At 43.5% G+C, this 16376-nt stretch overlaps 1 protein-coding gene across 6 annotated transcripts in view; it reads left to right on the top strand.

Moving 5' to 3' along the window:
• LOC135508382 (estrogen-related receptor gamma-like) overlaps nt 1-16376 on the top strand; it is a 295554-nt gene that overhangs the window by 173283 nt on the left and 105895 nt on the right. The window lies entirely within an intron of this gene.

Here is a 16376-nt window from a genome sequence, read left to right as displayed (position 1 = left end):
GCCACTGTACAGCTCCCACTACTACTATAATCCTTCTGTAGGTTTAGATTACAGTGATAAAGGGTCTGGGTTGCGTTCAGAAGGGAACGCGTTGTGGAATGTTTTTATAATGTTCACTACATTTCCCCCACCTGAATGCTCCCCAGGTCTGTGATGAGGTTAGTCGGAGTACAGTAGCTGACAGTAAGTTGTGTTGACAATTTAATGGGTAGCTAGCTAGTTGTTGTGTACAAGGGTTACTGGGCTGGCTGCTGTTTAATGTGTAACCCTCTCACCAGCCTCAAATGTGACTCTCATGATATTACCTTACTTAGAATATCTGAACAGCATGGGATATTAGGTGAGAAGCACATCTCCAATAAGAATCCCTATTGTAAACTCGCTAGGATGATGACAAACTAGGGGATTCATTTCAGATAGAACGATTATAGATTTTTGTTATTATATAAGGATATGCTTTCCCATGTATTAAATGAAACTGAAACAGTAAATGACCAACGCAACAGACATAAGGTTCAAGATGTATATTATCACATTTTCAATGTACCACATCAAAATAAATAAATAATAAACCCCAATGATTTTTCACAACCCATGTCCAAATTAATTGCAAGCTTGGTTAAACCCGTTGGTGCGCGTTGGAGCTCCGCCCCAAAAATGGCGACACACATAAAGTCCCGAAGCACCCCACCGTTGTGGTTACTCACTACTCCTATATATTTCCTCAGTGAAGTATAGCAGTTCCGTGCAGGTGTCCTCACAAGATGCACAGCTATCAATGCAGACAGTGCTCCTTAGCAGCAACACATATCCCATGGTAACATGAACTCGTTAATCTTCCACAAGCAATACTCTCCAGTTCTCGCACGACGCTAGGCTAACCTCGAGGCTGTCAAATACCTCCACAATGAAACGGTAGCTTCAGTTTCTACTTAGTTTTTCTTTAAAAAAATAAATAACTCATTAATAAAATAAAATCAATATTTCCCTTCAAAACTCGGTAGATATGGGTTTTGTTGAACTTTTCTCGTCTTCTTTTATAGTTTTTCTTTCTTTTTCTCTCCATCCTTTTTTCAACGTCTTTCCCTCTTTCTTCAACGTCTCTTTCTCACATTGGCCTCAGCTTAACAAGCTACCTTATTGGTCAAAACTTGAAAGTAAATCAACCTATTTCACTTGTTCTTTAGATGAATATTCCTTCAAAAGAAATGCATTAACGACATAACAATTCAGCAGCATTCAATCACCTTTTAAATCTAATACCAATTAATTATAACAAATAAACTCTACACTTGGTTTTAACAAGGGTATAACACGTGGTTGCTTTGTTCTCGCGTTGTTTTGTTTCCCTGGTGGCAATGAGCATCTGAAAACATGTTTGTTGCTTGTTCACCGTTGTGATGTTTTTAAATGCTTTGGTTTGGCTTACGTCTGAAGGTTCATTAAAAGCGTCTCTGTGTTGTTTCAGCAGTGATGGTATACTTTGGGTTAGTTTAAGTGTTTAATAATTGGCAGTGGGTGTATTTAAAATGTGTTGAATTGTGTTTGCGATTATGTTATGGTTGGATTGTGGTTGTGTTTATAATGTGGTTAGGGTTACTGTTTGGGTCTGTTTCCTTTGCTGCTGTGTTTGACTGTGTCAATGAACATGTTAGTGACCTTGGAGAAAGAGAGTGGGAGACTCAGAAAGAAGGAGAGAAGTCAAGATAGAGAAATAGTATGTGTAAAACAGTGACAAACGAGGAGAAAGATTGTAGAAAGAGGTACAATGAAAAGGGGATATGGAGTTTGTATGGAGAGGTGGAGCAGAGACTGATACAGAAGAGAAACAGATAGACAAGAGGAGGTAGAGAGATGGGATAGAGAGAGAGAAGGGGGTAGAGGTAGAGAGAGGGGGATAGAGGTAGAGAGGGGGGGGTAGAGATAGAGGTAGAGAGAGGGGGATAGAGGTAGAGAGAGGGGATAGAGGTAGAGAGGGGGGGGATAGAGGTAGAGAGGGGGATAGAGGTAGAGAGAGGGGGATAAAGGTAGAGAGAGGGGATAGAGGTAGAGAGAGGGGGATAGAGAGAGGGGGAGAGAGAGAGAAGGGGGATAGAGGTAGAGAGGGGGATAGAGAGAGGGGGATAGAGAGAGAGAAGGGGGATAGAGGTAGAGAGGGGGGAGAGGGGATAGAGGTAGAGAGGGGGGATAGAGAGAGGGGGAGAGAGGTAGAGAGGGGGAGGGGTAGAGAGGGGGAGGTAGTAGAGAGGGGGATAGAGGTAGAGAGAGGGGATAGAGGTAGAGAGAGGGGGATAGAGGTAGAGAGAAGGGATAGAGGTAGAGAGGAAAGCTCTGCCAAGCGCAGGACACACTGGGTCGGTCAGTCGGATGCCTGAATTATTCAACCTGACACACGATATGAAGAGACAGATCAGGAAGAGAGAGAGAGAGAGAGAGAGAGAGAGATATGAAGGGAAAGAGGTGAAAGAGGGAGAGATGAAAGATGTGGGTAGATTGAGTATAGAGGTAGAAATAAAGATATTAATACTGATTTAAACTCAAATGTGTGTGACTGCATGCTTTCCAGCATGTGTTTGTGTGTGACTGGGATGGGGGTGATAGAAGGGGCTTGTCCTCCAGATGTATAGTGGTAGTTTGGCAGATTAAATGTAGATGTATAGTGTTAGTGTTTCACAGATTAAATGGAGATGTTTGGTGTTAGTGTTTGGCAGATTAAATGTAGATGTACAGTCTTGGTGTTTGGCAGATTAAATGTAGATGTACAGTGTTCGTGTTTGGCAGATTAAATGTAGATGTTTGGTGTTAGTGTTTGGCAGATTAAATGTAGATGTTTGGTGTTTGGAAGATGAAATGTAGATGTACAGTTTTAGTGTTTGGCAGATTAAATTAAATGCAGATTAAATGTTGATGTTTGGTGTTAGTGTTTGGCAGATTAAATGTAGATGTACAGTCTTAGTGTTTGGCAGATTACATGTTGATGTTTGGTGTTAGTGTTTGGCAGATTAAATGTAGATGACAGTCTTAGTGTTTGGCACATTAAATGTAGATGTACAGTGTTTGTGTTTGGCAGATTAAATGTAGATGTTTGGTGTTATTGTTTGGCATGTTAAATGTAGATGTTTGGTGTTTGTTTGGCAGATTAAATGTAGATGTACAGTTTTAGTGTTTGGCAGATTAAATGTAGATGTTTGGTGTTAGTGTTTGGAAGATAAAATGTAGATGTTTGGTGTTAGTGTTTGGCAGATTAAATGTAGATGTACAGTGTTAGTGTTTGGCAGATTAAATGTAGATGTTTGGTGTTAGTGTTTGGCAAATTAAATGTAGATGTTTGGTGTTAGTGTTTGGCAGATTAAATGTAGATGTTTGGTGTTAGTGTTTGGCAGATTAAATGTAGATGTTTGGTGTTAGTGTTTGGCAAATTAAATGTAGATGTTTGGTGTTAGTGTTTGGCAGATTAAATGTAGATGTTTGGTGTTAGTGTTTGGCAAATTAAATGTAGATGTTTGGTGTTAGTGTTTGGCAGATTAAATGTAGATGTACAGTGTTAGTGTTTGGTAGATTAAATGTAGATGTTTGGTGTTAGTGTTTGGCAGATTAAATGTAGATGTACAGTGTTAGTGTTTGGCAGATTAAATGTAGATGTACAGTGTTTGTGTTTGGCAGATTAAATGTAGATGTTACAGTGTTAGTGTTTGGCAGATTAAATGTAGATGTACAGTGTTAGTGTTTGGCAGATTAAATGTAGATGTACAGTGTTAGTGTTTGGCAGATTAAATGTAGATGTTTGGTGTTAGTGTTTGGTAGATTAAATGTAGATGTACAGTGTTAGTGTTTGGCAGATTAAATGTAGATGTACAGTGTTAGTGTTTGGCAGATTAAATGTAGATGTTTGGTGTTAGTGTTTGGTAGATTAAATGTAGATGTTGGTGTTAGTGTTTGGCAGATTAAATGTAGATGTACAGTGTTTGTGTTTGGCAAATTAAATGTAGATGTTTGGTGTTAGTGTTTGGGAAATTAAATGTAGATGCTTGGTGTTAGTGTTTGGTAGATTAAATGTAGATGTTTGGTGTTAGTGTTTGGTAGATTAAATGTAGATGTTTGGTGTTAGTGTTTGGTAGATTAAATGTAGATGTTACAGTGTTAGTGTTTGGCAGATTAAATGTAGATGTTTGGTGTTAGTGTTTGGTAGATTAAATGTAGATGTACAGTGTTAGTGTTTGGCAGATTAAATGTAGATGTACAGTGTTTGTGTTTGGCAGATTAAATGTAGATGTTTGGTGTTAGTGTTTGGTAGATTAAATGTAGATGTACAGTGTTAGTGTTTGGCAGATTAAATGTAGATGTACAGTGTTTGTGTTTGGCAAATTAAATGTAGATGTTTGGTGTTAGTGTTTGGCAAATTAAATGTAGATGCTTGGTGTTAGTGTTTGGTAGATTAAATGTAGATGTTTGGTGTTAGTGTTTGGTAGATTATTCCCCTGGCATAATGTAGATGTTTGGTGTTAGTGTTTGGTAGATTAAATGTAGATGTTTGGTGTTAGTGTTTGGTAGATTAAATGTAGATGTTTGGTGTCAGTGTTTGGTAGATTAAATGTAGATGTTTGGTGTTAGTGTTTGGCAAATTAAATGTAGATGTTTGGTGTTAGTGTTTGGCAGATTAAATGTAGATGTATTCCCAGTGTTAGTGTTTGGTAGATTAAATGTAGATGTTTGGTGTTAGTGTTTGGCAGATTGGTATATGTAGATGTACAGTGTTTGTGTTTGGCAAATTAAATGTAGATGTATGCAGATCATCAGTGCCATCATGAGTCACTGACTTTTTGCTTTATTTACTGCCTGTTGTAAAATACAGCCAGATGTGACCAGTAAACCCATTCCCCTGGCATACTGGCATATTCCCTCTGGTACACTGGTATACACACACACTCACACATATTCCCCACACACACACCTTGGCATACATACACACACACACACACACACTTGGCATACACACACACACACACACACATATTCCCTCACTAATAGGGCCTCAGTGTGTGTCTGGTGTATTGTGGTGTGTGTGTGTGTGTGTGTGTGTGGCATGTGTGTGTGTGTGTGTGTGTGTGTGTGTGTGTGTGTGTATTGTGTGTGCATGTCCCTCTGTGCCGCGTGTGTGTGTGAACCTTGGCTGGTATACTTTCCCCCTATCCCTTGGGCCTTGTCCCTTTAGGCAGAGCCATGGCCAAACATCTCTGCTATTCCCCAGGACATTTCCCTCGCAACATGTCTTGCCTGGCATATTCCCCTTGGCATATTCCCTCTGGCATATCCCCCTTGGCATATTCCCTCTGGTATATCCCCCCTTGGCATATTCCCTCTGGTATATTCCCTCTGGTATATTCCCTCTGGCATATTTATACTGCCCTATATAATGCCTGGTGTACAATAGATATTGTGTGGATATTGACTGGGTATTGACTGGGTATTGACTGGTATTGACTGGATATTGACTGAGAATTGACTGGGATATTGACTGGGTATTGACTGGGTATTGTATACTGTATATTGACTGGATATTGACTGGGTATTGACTGGGTATTGACTGGGTATTGACTGGGTATTGACTGGATATTGACTGGGAATTGACTGGATATTGACTGGGAATTGACTGGATATTGACTGGGTATTGACTGGGAAATGACTGGATATTGACTGGGTATTGACTGGGGAATTGACTTGATATTGACTGGATATTGACTGGGTATTGACTGGGAATTGACTGGGAATTGATTTCCCTTGATATTGACTGGATATTGACTGGGTATTGACTGGGAACTGACTGTGTAAATGACTGGGATATTGACTGGATATTGACTGGATATTGACTGGGAATTGACTGGATATTGACTGGTATTGACTGGGTATTGACTGGGTATTGACTGGGAATTGACTTGATATTGACTGGATATTGACTGGGTATTGACTGGGAATTGACTTGATATTGACTGGATATTGACTGGGTATTGACTGGGAATTGACTTGATATTGACTGGATATTGACTGGGTATTGACTGGGATCTGACTGGGAAATGACTGGGTATTGACTGGATATTGACTGGATATTGTTTGGTTTAGGCAAATACCTTTAAAGGGAGTGTGTTTGTTTGACTGTGGCCAAGGGGTCACAGTCTTAGGCCAATTGGACTTAGTCTGTGTCAAACCTATTATAGACCATTGGCATGCCGCTGTCACACAGAACCTAAACCAATCACAGACAAGCACGTTACTGGCACATGGCACAAGCACATTACTGGCACATGGAGACGGCCGCTGTGTGTGTGTGTGTTTGTTTATCGTGTGTTTCACGTGAGAGGGCTGCTACATACACAGACAGACAGACAGACAGACAGACAGACAGACAGACACAGACACACAGACAGACAGACAGACAGACAGACACACACACACACACACACACACACACACACACACACACACACACACACACACACACACACACACAGACAGACCACACACAAGACACACACACAGTCACACACACAAACAGACACAGACACACACACAAACACACAGACAGACAGACAGACAGACAGACAGACAGACAGACAGACAGACACACACAGACAGACAGACAGAAGTGACACACACACAGACAAACAGACACAGACAGACAGACACACATACACATTCAGACATACACACAGGCACACAGACACATTGACACACACACAGACATACACGTAGAAACACACGTATACATGCAGTTATGGCACTGGTACACAGGCTAGGGTTGTTGTGCTTACACCAACACTCAGCGACATGCCAGCAGGTCGATACACACACACACCATAGGAAGACACACCCTTAGTAACAGACAGATAAAAGTATGGCATTTAACGGAGGGATAGACAGGTTTAGAGGAAGGACTGAGACGGGAGGGTATCAAGGTAAGGAATGAGATGAGATAATATGGTGTTTAGATGGAGAGAGATGTTCTCTGGTGGTGTCTCCTTCCTCAGTGTTAGTTCCACAGCCCTTCCACACACACACACGTGGGCACGCACACACACACGCACGCACGCACGCACACACACACACTCCACTGATTAAGTCCCTTCTTGAGGCCACCTTTTATTTATACCATCAAATGGCTGAAAATGATTATTTGTCATGGGAATGGCTCGTTACTGTAAATTCATCCATCTCTAATAAACTAGATGGCTTTAACACAGATGGGCCGCAAACAGATTTGTGGTTCGGGGTGTGTGTGACTGTGTGTGTGTCTGTGTGCGTGTGTGTGTGTGTTTGTATGTGTGTGTGTGAGGGGACAATGGTGATTGGATTGTGGGTTTACAGCGTAGGATTAGCAAAGCAGAATGCCCATCAGGAAAGAACAGAGAGAGCTTTACATCTCTGTCAGTCTCAACCCTCCTCACCTCTCCTCATCCATCTTCACCCCTCATCACCATCCTCACTACTTCTGTCACCTGTTCTCCTGTCATCTTCACCCTCGTCTCACCACACGTCTTGTCACATCCGAGTCCCCCCATTCTACCTCACCTCTCCTTATACATCTTTACCCCTCTTCAGCTATTGGAAAAAGGGTGGACTCGTTTTTTTAACTGTAGTTTGTGCTACTCTGACTGATTGAATTTAAGAAAAAGCTGATGAGGACATTGTTTTCGATGCATAACATTTAGACGTTGTTCCTTTTCAGCTATAGAAGAAGTGACTGCTAAATGCTAAATCCCATTCAGAAGTGGGGAGCATAGCTAGCATACAGAAATCTGTGGTGGCAGTCCAAGTCATTTTTTAACTGCAATGCAGTTGATTGGTGACGATGACATGAACATGTATTGGGATTGACATCAGTGGAGGCTCCTGAGAGGAGGACGGGGAGGACCATCCTCCTCAGTGAATGTCATTTTTTTAATAGTGAAACATTAAAGCACCATGGTGAACCCAGTGGAGAGCTAGCTTCGGTCCTCTTCTGAGTAAATTGACTTCATTACAAAACCTAGGATGCTCATGGTTCTTACCCCCTTCCATAGACTTACATAGTAATTATGACAACTTCCAGAGGACGTCCTCTAACCTATCGGAGCTTTTGCAGCACGAGCTGACATCTTGTCCACCCAATCAGAGAATGACTAGTACTGAAAGCATAAGCTACAGCTAGCTAGCGCTGCAGTGCGTAACATGTGGTGAGTAGTTCACTCAAAGAGAGAGAAAGACATTAGTTGAAAAGTTTTTAACAAATGTATTTATTTAAAAATGAAGGAGAAGCAAGAGGGGGAGTGTGAGATAGAGAAAGAGAGCGGGAGCTATCTATAATTCATCTTTTTTATTCCCTTTCATATGGCTAGCAAATACAACTAGCTAGTATAGCCTACTAAAACACCTGGTTCAAACATACCTAGCTGGCTATGACTATCCATCACTCTTCCAAGTCAAGTTAAGTTTCTGGTTTTATTAATTTATTGCCACCAGGGCCTGCCAGTATAACCGCTAAACTGCTTGCTGCCTACACTGTACTGCACGATTGTAGAGGGTTTACTAACACGTTAGTTCCAGTAGCTATGATGATGTAGGTAGGCTGTGTGTAGAGGTTAGTGGTTATGATATGAAGGTTTGGCTTGGAAAGGTTTTTTCGCCTGGTCACAGACAGTTGATGTGTTGTGCCCTGTAGTCCACAAGCGAAGGGAAACGGTGAGAAGAGGAGAACACGTAGATGCAAGAAGGAATTCTACAACGAGCAAAATGATAATGCTGATGCATATGTTTGAAAAACTTTTCTTAAACGGAAGCAAACGGAACATAGCTGAATTTGTCGAGTAGAAACTCTCGTTTGCAACAGTTGGACTAATGATTACACCCAAGATCAGCTAGATGCAGTCAAGAGTGTGCAAGGCGGTATTCAATCTGTCAGTCTGTCTGTCACCTTAAGTACTCACATTTATCTCTCAATCTGTTTGCACCTATGTTGTAAACCTTCATTCATAGCCTAAGTTGTAGCAACCCCATGATGGGTATCATTCAAATACATTTGAGTATCATGTAGTAGTCTGAACCTATCAATGTTACTTTGAGCTGCACAGTGCATTACATGCTATGAATGACAGTCATCCAATATGCTGTAATAGAAAGAAGACCATGCTCAGCTAAAAAAGAATGATCCTCCCTCATCTTAAATCGTCACCGTCATCACAGCTGGTTCACATCCATGCAACCATTATACTCAAATGTTTACCTCAACATGGTGTGAAATACACATATAAACAATAGCCTAAATGTAGGATCATTTTGCTGTGGGACAATGAGGAGATTGATGCGGTAAAAAGGTCAATGAAGCTCGAGTTATTAAACAATGGAATTGCCATGGAAACACATGGTATGAAGCTCCCAAGTCACCTCATTGCCCCCAGCAAAATTAGCGTACATTTAGGCATTGTTTCTATGTCAATTAAATCATTCAAATGTATTTATAAAGCCCTTCTTACATCAGCTGATATTTCAAAGTGCTGTACAGAAACCGGGCCTAAACCCCAAACAGCAAGCAATGCAGGTGTAGAAGCAGTTAGATTTGGCTAGGAAAAGCTCCTAGAAAGTGTATTTCACACCACATTGAGGTAAACATGCTTGTATGGATGTCAACCCTTTGTTGTAAACCATGTTTGTGTGCATTGTTACATTTCCGAACAAATGCATTACAGCTAAAAATTGACTACCATCAATGATTTCTGTAGGCTAGCCATGCTAACCAGCTTATACAAATGGGGAGTTAGCATTTAGCAGTCACTTCTTCTAAACCAGAAAAGGGACAACTTCTACATGTTATGCAGCTTTAAAACAGCTAAATATATCCAATTCGGATATACTTTCTTCAGGATCGGTGTCCCTTCCACAGGACGGTTGAGCTAAAGTCTAATGCGATTAGCATGAGGTTGTAAGTAACACATTGAACATTTCCCAGGACATAGACATGTCTGATATTGGCAGAAAGCTTAAATTGATGTTAAGCTAACTGCACTGTCAAATCTTTGCAGTAGCTACTACAGTGAGAGAATAACATGCTTTATTGTTTGAAAGTGCACAATTTTGAACATGAAAAGTTATTAAAAAACAAATTAGGTACATTTGGGCAGTTTTGATACAATCATTTTGAACAGAAATGCAATGTTTCAATGGATTGGTCCTTTAAAACTTTTGCACATACACTGATGCCATATAGTGGCCAAAATCTAAATTGTACCTGGGCTGTAATAATACACTATGGCCTTTCTTTTGCATTTCAAATATGATGGTACCAAAAAATATAAAAGAACTGTTGTTTATTTCTTTGTATTATCTTTTACCAGATCTAATGTGTTATATTATACTACATTCCTTTCACATTTCCACAAATGTCAAAGTGTTTCCTTTCAAATGGTCCCAATAATATGCATATCCTTGCTTAAGGACCTGAGCTACAGGCAGTTAGATTTGGGTATGTCATTTTAGGCGAAAACTGAAAAAGGGCTAATCCTTAAGAAGATTTATTAAGTAACCACATTATGGGACTGTTACAATGATAATAATAATATACACAAATCATGACGGATTTGAATCGTGTCCACTTTGTTGTATCAAATTTGTTGAATGTGCTCCAAATCTCGCCATCTATGGGGATCTTTCCCCTATACATTTCCATTGACTCCTTTACTCCATCTATGGGGATCTTTCCCCTATGCATTTCCATTGACTCCTTTACTCCATCTATGGGGATCTTTCCCCTATGCATTTCCATTGACTCCTTTACACCATCTATGGGGATCTTTCCCCTATACATTTCCATTGACTCCTTTACTCCATCTATGGGGCTCTTTCACCTATGCATTTCCATTGACTCCTTTACTCCATCTATGGGGATCTTTCCCCTATGCATTTCCATTGACTCCTTTACTCCATCTATGGGGATCTTTCCCCTACATGTTTCCATTGACTCCTTTACTCCATCTATGGGGATCTTTCCCCTACATGTTTCCATTGACTCCTTTACTCCATCTATGGGGATCTTTCCCCTACATCTTTCCATTGACTCCTTTACTCCATCTATGGGGATCTTTCCCCTACATGTTTCCATTGACTCATTTACTCCATCTATGGGGTTCTTTCCCCTACATGATTCCATTGACTCCTTTACTCCATCTATGGGGATCTTTCCCCTACATGTTTCCATTGACTCCTTTACACCATCTATGGGGATCTTGCCCCTACATGTTTCACTCCATCTATGGGGTTCTTTCCCCTACATGATTCCCTCCACCCCATATGGGGATCTTTCCCCACCATGATTCCATCACCCCACCGACCCATCTTTCCACCATGTGTTTCCATTGACTCCTTTACACCATCTATGGGGATCTTTCCCCTATGCATTTCCATTGACTCCTTTACTCCATCTATGGGGATCTTTCCCCTATGCATCTCCATTGACTCCTTTACTCCATCTATGGGGATCTTTCCCCTACATGTTTCCATTGACTCCTTTACTCCATCTATGGGGATCTTTCCACCATGTGTTTCCATTGACTCCTTTACTCCATCTATGGGGATCTTTCCACCATGTGTTTCCATTGACTCCTTTACTCCATCTATAGGAATCTTTCCCCTACATGTTTCCATTGACTCCTTTACTCCATCTATGGGGATCTTTCCCCTACATGTTTCCATTGACTCCTTTACACCATCTATGGGGATCTTTCCCCTACATGTTTCCATTGACTCCTTTACTCCATCTATGGAGATCTTTCCCCTACATGTTTCCATTGACTCCTTTACTCCACCTATACTCTGCTGTGTGGGATAAATGTATTTAGTATAACAATGACAAATATATAGTTACGGACAGTCATGTTCACATAAACACACATACCACGGACCGTGTAAAAGACATGCATTTATGAAGACAGATAGTGTAAAATAAAGAGAGAGAAGGAGAAAGTGAGAGAGGTAGGAAGTGGAAGGGATAGAGTAAAGGTAGACAGACGGACAGACGGACAGACGGACAGACGGACAGACGGACAGACGGACAGACGGACAGACAGACGGACAGACAGACAGACAGACAGACAGACAGACAGACAGACAGACAGACAGACAGACAGCGAGAGAGAGGCCGAGTGGGCATTACAGGGTAAACCTGATTATGGTGGAATGTGAATTAGATTTGGTAGCAGATGGTGGCGTTAAGGGTGTAAGATGCTTTGCAAGCGTAGCGAGGGGCGAGGGGGAGGGAGAGGGAGGGAGACGGGGGCTAGCGGGAGCAGCTTGCACCGTTTCCTCTCTTCTTGATAGACGGGTATAAATCACGACAATCCTGTCCTGACAGCCAATTTCCCCAATCTGATCTGGTTAAAGAGGCTGCCGGCCTGGGCCCGCTCTGCTCTGCTTCTCACCCCAAACAACAACCGCCCCACCGCCCCAACGCCCTGCCGCCCCCCGCCCCATCACCCCACCGCCCCAACGCCCTGCCGCCCCAACGCCCCACCGCCCCAACCCCCCGCCGCCCCATCACCCCACCGCCCCATGCCCCGCCGCCCCATCACTCCGCCGCCCCAACCCCCCGCCGCCCCATCCCCACTGCCCCACCGCCCACCGCCCCCACCGCCCCATGCCCCGCCGCCCCTCCCCCATCACTCCCCGCGCCCCAACACCCTCCGCCCCACTGCCCCAACATGCCCCGCCGCCCCAACCCCCTGCCGCCCCCATGCCCCAACGCCCCCATCACCCCGCGCCGCCCTCCGCCCCATAGCCCCACCACCCCATCACCCCACCGACCCAACGACAGACACAACCAACGCCATCTTATTGCCTGCACACTCACCTTTCCCTCTCTCCTCTCTTTTCTACCCCTCTCTTCTCTACCCCTCTCTCCCTCTCCCTCCATCCTATCCTCCCATTTCACATCTCATAACCCTGTCATATTTCTGAGAGTAAAATCCTCTTTTATCATTTGTTTAATAAGAAGTGTTTTTTAATCCGGACAAGTTTCAGCAATTTCATTTGATCCCACGTCTGGTTCAAACTTATTTGAGCGTGTGTGTGTGTGTGTGTGTGTGTGTGCGTGTGTGTGTGTGTGCGTGTGGGTTAAACAGATGAGCGGAGACAGCGGAGTCATGTAGTTTTGGAGTATTGCAGCTTATTGAAAAACAGCCAAGTTTGTTTACCCTGAATCCATCCCGGCACGACAGTGTGTGTCAGCCAGGGTGTGTGTGTCAGCCAGGATGTGTGTGTGTCAGCCAGGGTGTGTGTGTCAGCCAGGGTGTGTGTATGTGTCAGCCAGGGTGTGTGTCTGTGTCAGCCAGGGTGTGTGTGTCAGCCAGGGTGTGTGTGTCAGCCAGGGTGTGTGTATGTGTCAGCCAGGGTGTGTGTGTCAGCCAGGGTGTGTGTGTCAGCCAGTGTGTGTGTGTCAGCCAGGGTGTGTGTGTCAGCCAGGGTGTGTGTGTCAGCCAGGGTGTGTGTGTCAGCCAGGGTGTGTGTGTCAGCCAGGGTGTGTGTGTCAGCCAGGGTGTGTGTGTCAGCCAGGGTGTGTGTGTCAGCCAGGGTGTGTGTGTGTGTCAGCCAGGGTGTGTGTGTCAGCCAGGTGTGTGTGTCAGCCAGGGTGTGTGTGTGTGTCAGCCAGGGTGTGTGTGTCAGCCAGGGTGTGTGTGTCAGCCAGGGTGTGTGTGTCAGCCAGGGTGTGTGTGTGTGTCAGCCAGGGTGTGTGTGTGTCAGCCACAGTGTGCGTGTCAGCGAGGGTGTGTGTTCGTGTCAGTGAATGTTTTGAGGGGTCTCTGCACCCCTAATGCTCCCAGATAACACTGCTTATCCACTCACACACCAGACCACGGCTACAAGCAGTGCACACTTTTCATTGAGTGTTTCAAGAAAGGAAAATGTTGTTTTCTATAAAGACTGAACTGAGAGAATAGTGATCATTCTTTTGTCCTTTATTTTTCATTGTTGAGTTTCATATTGTCTTGTATGGTGTTGTGTTGAGTGGTTAAGGGCTGCTCCTACAGCTCTGTTCTCTAGTAACACACACACACACACACACACACACACACACACACACATAGCTACACATACACACACATACCCACATACACACACAGACAGAGCCATATCTTTTGAGGATCGGCCCACCTTGACAGGCCTGTCTTCAGTGAACAAGACCATGCTTCTTTCATATCTGGTCCCATTACACACCCACCTGTTCAACAACATCACCTCAGCAGAAATAACTACACCACATCTATCATTCACATTGACATTTGTGTTGTAGTGGAATGACACAATTTTTCCGAGGTAGGTATATTAAATATAGGAATATGATACCAAAATATTTTATATATTTATTGATATTTGTTACAGATAAATCATAATAATTTCATATTATGTATTTCCAGAAATAACAATGATTCCTGGAGTGTTTTTGGTTTCATTTCTTAAGAAAACTGGATGTACTGGAAGGGAAATATCTAGGAAGGGACAGAATGCGTTTATATAAATAACATAATGGTAAATCAATAGTGTTATATAAATGGCCACAGCTGGAGCTGTACCCTGGTGGTAACCCTTGTTTGATCTAAGACAGGTTAGGAACCACTGGCCTCCGACGTGTGTCACAATCATTACCGTCCCCTCTGCTAGCCCGTCCTACCTCGCGCTTTAACAGTATATATCACAATCATTACCGTCCCCTCTGCTAGCCCGTCCTACCTCGCGCTTTAACAGTATATGTCACAATCATTACCGTCCCCTCTGCTAGCCCGTCCTACCTCGCGCTTTAACAGTATATGTCACAATCATTACCGTCCCCTCTGTTAGCCCGTCCTACCTCGCACTTTAACAGTATATGTCACAATCATTACCGTCCCCTCTGTTAGCCCGTCCTACCTCGCGCTTTAACAGTATATGTCACAATCATTACCGTCCCCTCTGCTAGCCCGTCCTACCTCGCGCTTTAACAGTATGTGTCACAATCATTACCGTCCCTTGTGTTAGCCCGTCCTACCTCGCGCTTTAACAGTATATGTCACAATCATTACCTTCCCCTCTGCTAGCCCGTCCTACCTCGCGCTTTAACAGTATGTGTCACAATCATTACCGTCCCTTGTGTTAGCCCGTCCTACCTCGCGCTTTAACAGTATATGTCACAATCATTACCGTCCCCTCTGCTAGCCCGTCCTACCTCGCGCTTTAACAGTATATGTCTCATTTATTGTGGTCCCCTCTGCTAGCCCGTCCTACCCCGCGCTTTAACAGTATATGTCACAATCATTACCGTCCCCTCTGCTAGCCCGTCCTACCTAGCGCTTAACAGTATATGTCACAATCATTACCGTCCCCTCTGCTAGCCCGTCCTACCTCGCGCTTTAACAGTATATGTCACAATCATTACCGTCCCCTCTGCTAGCCCGTCCTACCTCGCGCTTTAACAGTATATGTCACAATCATTACCGTCCCCTCTGCTAGCCTGTCCTACCTCGTGCTTTAACAGTATGTGTCACAATCATTACCGTCCCCTCTGCTAACCCGTCCTACCTCGCGCTTTAACAGTATATGTCACAATCATTACCGTCCCCTCTGCTAGCCCATCCTACCTCGCGCTTTAACAGTATATGTCACAATCATTACCGTCCCCTCTGCTAGCCCATCCTACCTCGCGCTTTAACAGTATATGTCACAATCATTACCGTCCCCTCTGCTAGCCCGTCCTACCTCGCGCTTTAACAGTATATGTCACAATCATTACCGTCCCCTCTGCTAGCCCGTCCTACCTCGTGCTTTAACAGTATATGTCACAATCATTACCGTCCCCTCTGCTAGCCCGTCCTACCTCGTGCTTTAACAGTATATGTCACAATCATTACCGTCCCCTCTGCTAGCCCGTCCTACCTCGTGCTTTAACAGTATATGTCACAATCATTACCGTCCCCTCTGTTAGCTTGTCTAGTGTAGCGTGAGCCTCGAAGAGACGGCTTTACGGCCATGCGGCCCATTGGACAAATGTGTTTTTGCCATTATCACATTGATTGCATGTAATCAGTGGGTTTATTCTGCAGCCGATAGAGTGAATGACTACTTTCCCAGCCTGTAATGTTATAACAATTGATCTTCCTGCCTCGCCGAGAGACGATTTACATCCGCTGGCTCTCCTTTTATTATGTATTAATCCTCCTCCGACAGAAACAACTGTAATCATCCACCCACCAGTATACAAACACACATGCGCACACCCACACAGGCACACATAACACGTACACAAACACACACACACACACAAACACACCAAGCCCAGCAAGGAACCAGAGGCCATTTGCACATAATTCACCAGAACAGGAAGCCAG

Source organism: Oncorhynchus masou, chromosome 21, assembly GCF_036934945.1.
Source record: "Oncorhynchus masou masou isolate Uvic2021 chromosome 21, UVic_Omas_1.1, whole genome shotgun sequence".
Taxonomy (NCBI): domain Eukaryota; kingdom Metazoa; phylum Chordata; class Actinopteri; order Salmoniformes; family Salmonidae; genus Oncorhynchus; species Oncorhynchus masou.
Note: the sequence above shows the minus strand (reverse complement) of the source record. Positions and strands in the feature narration are given on the sequence as shown.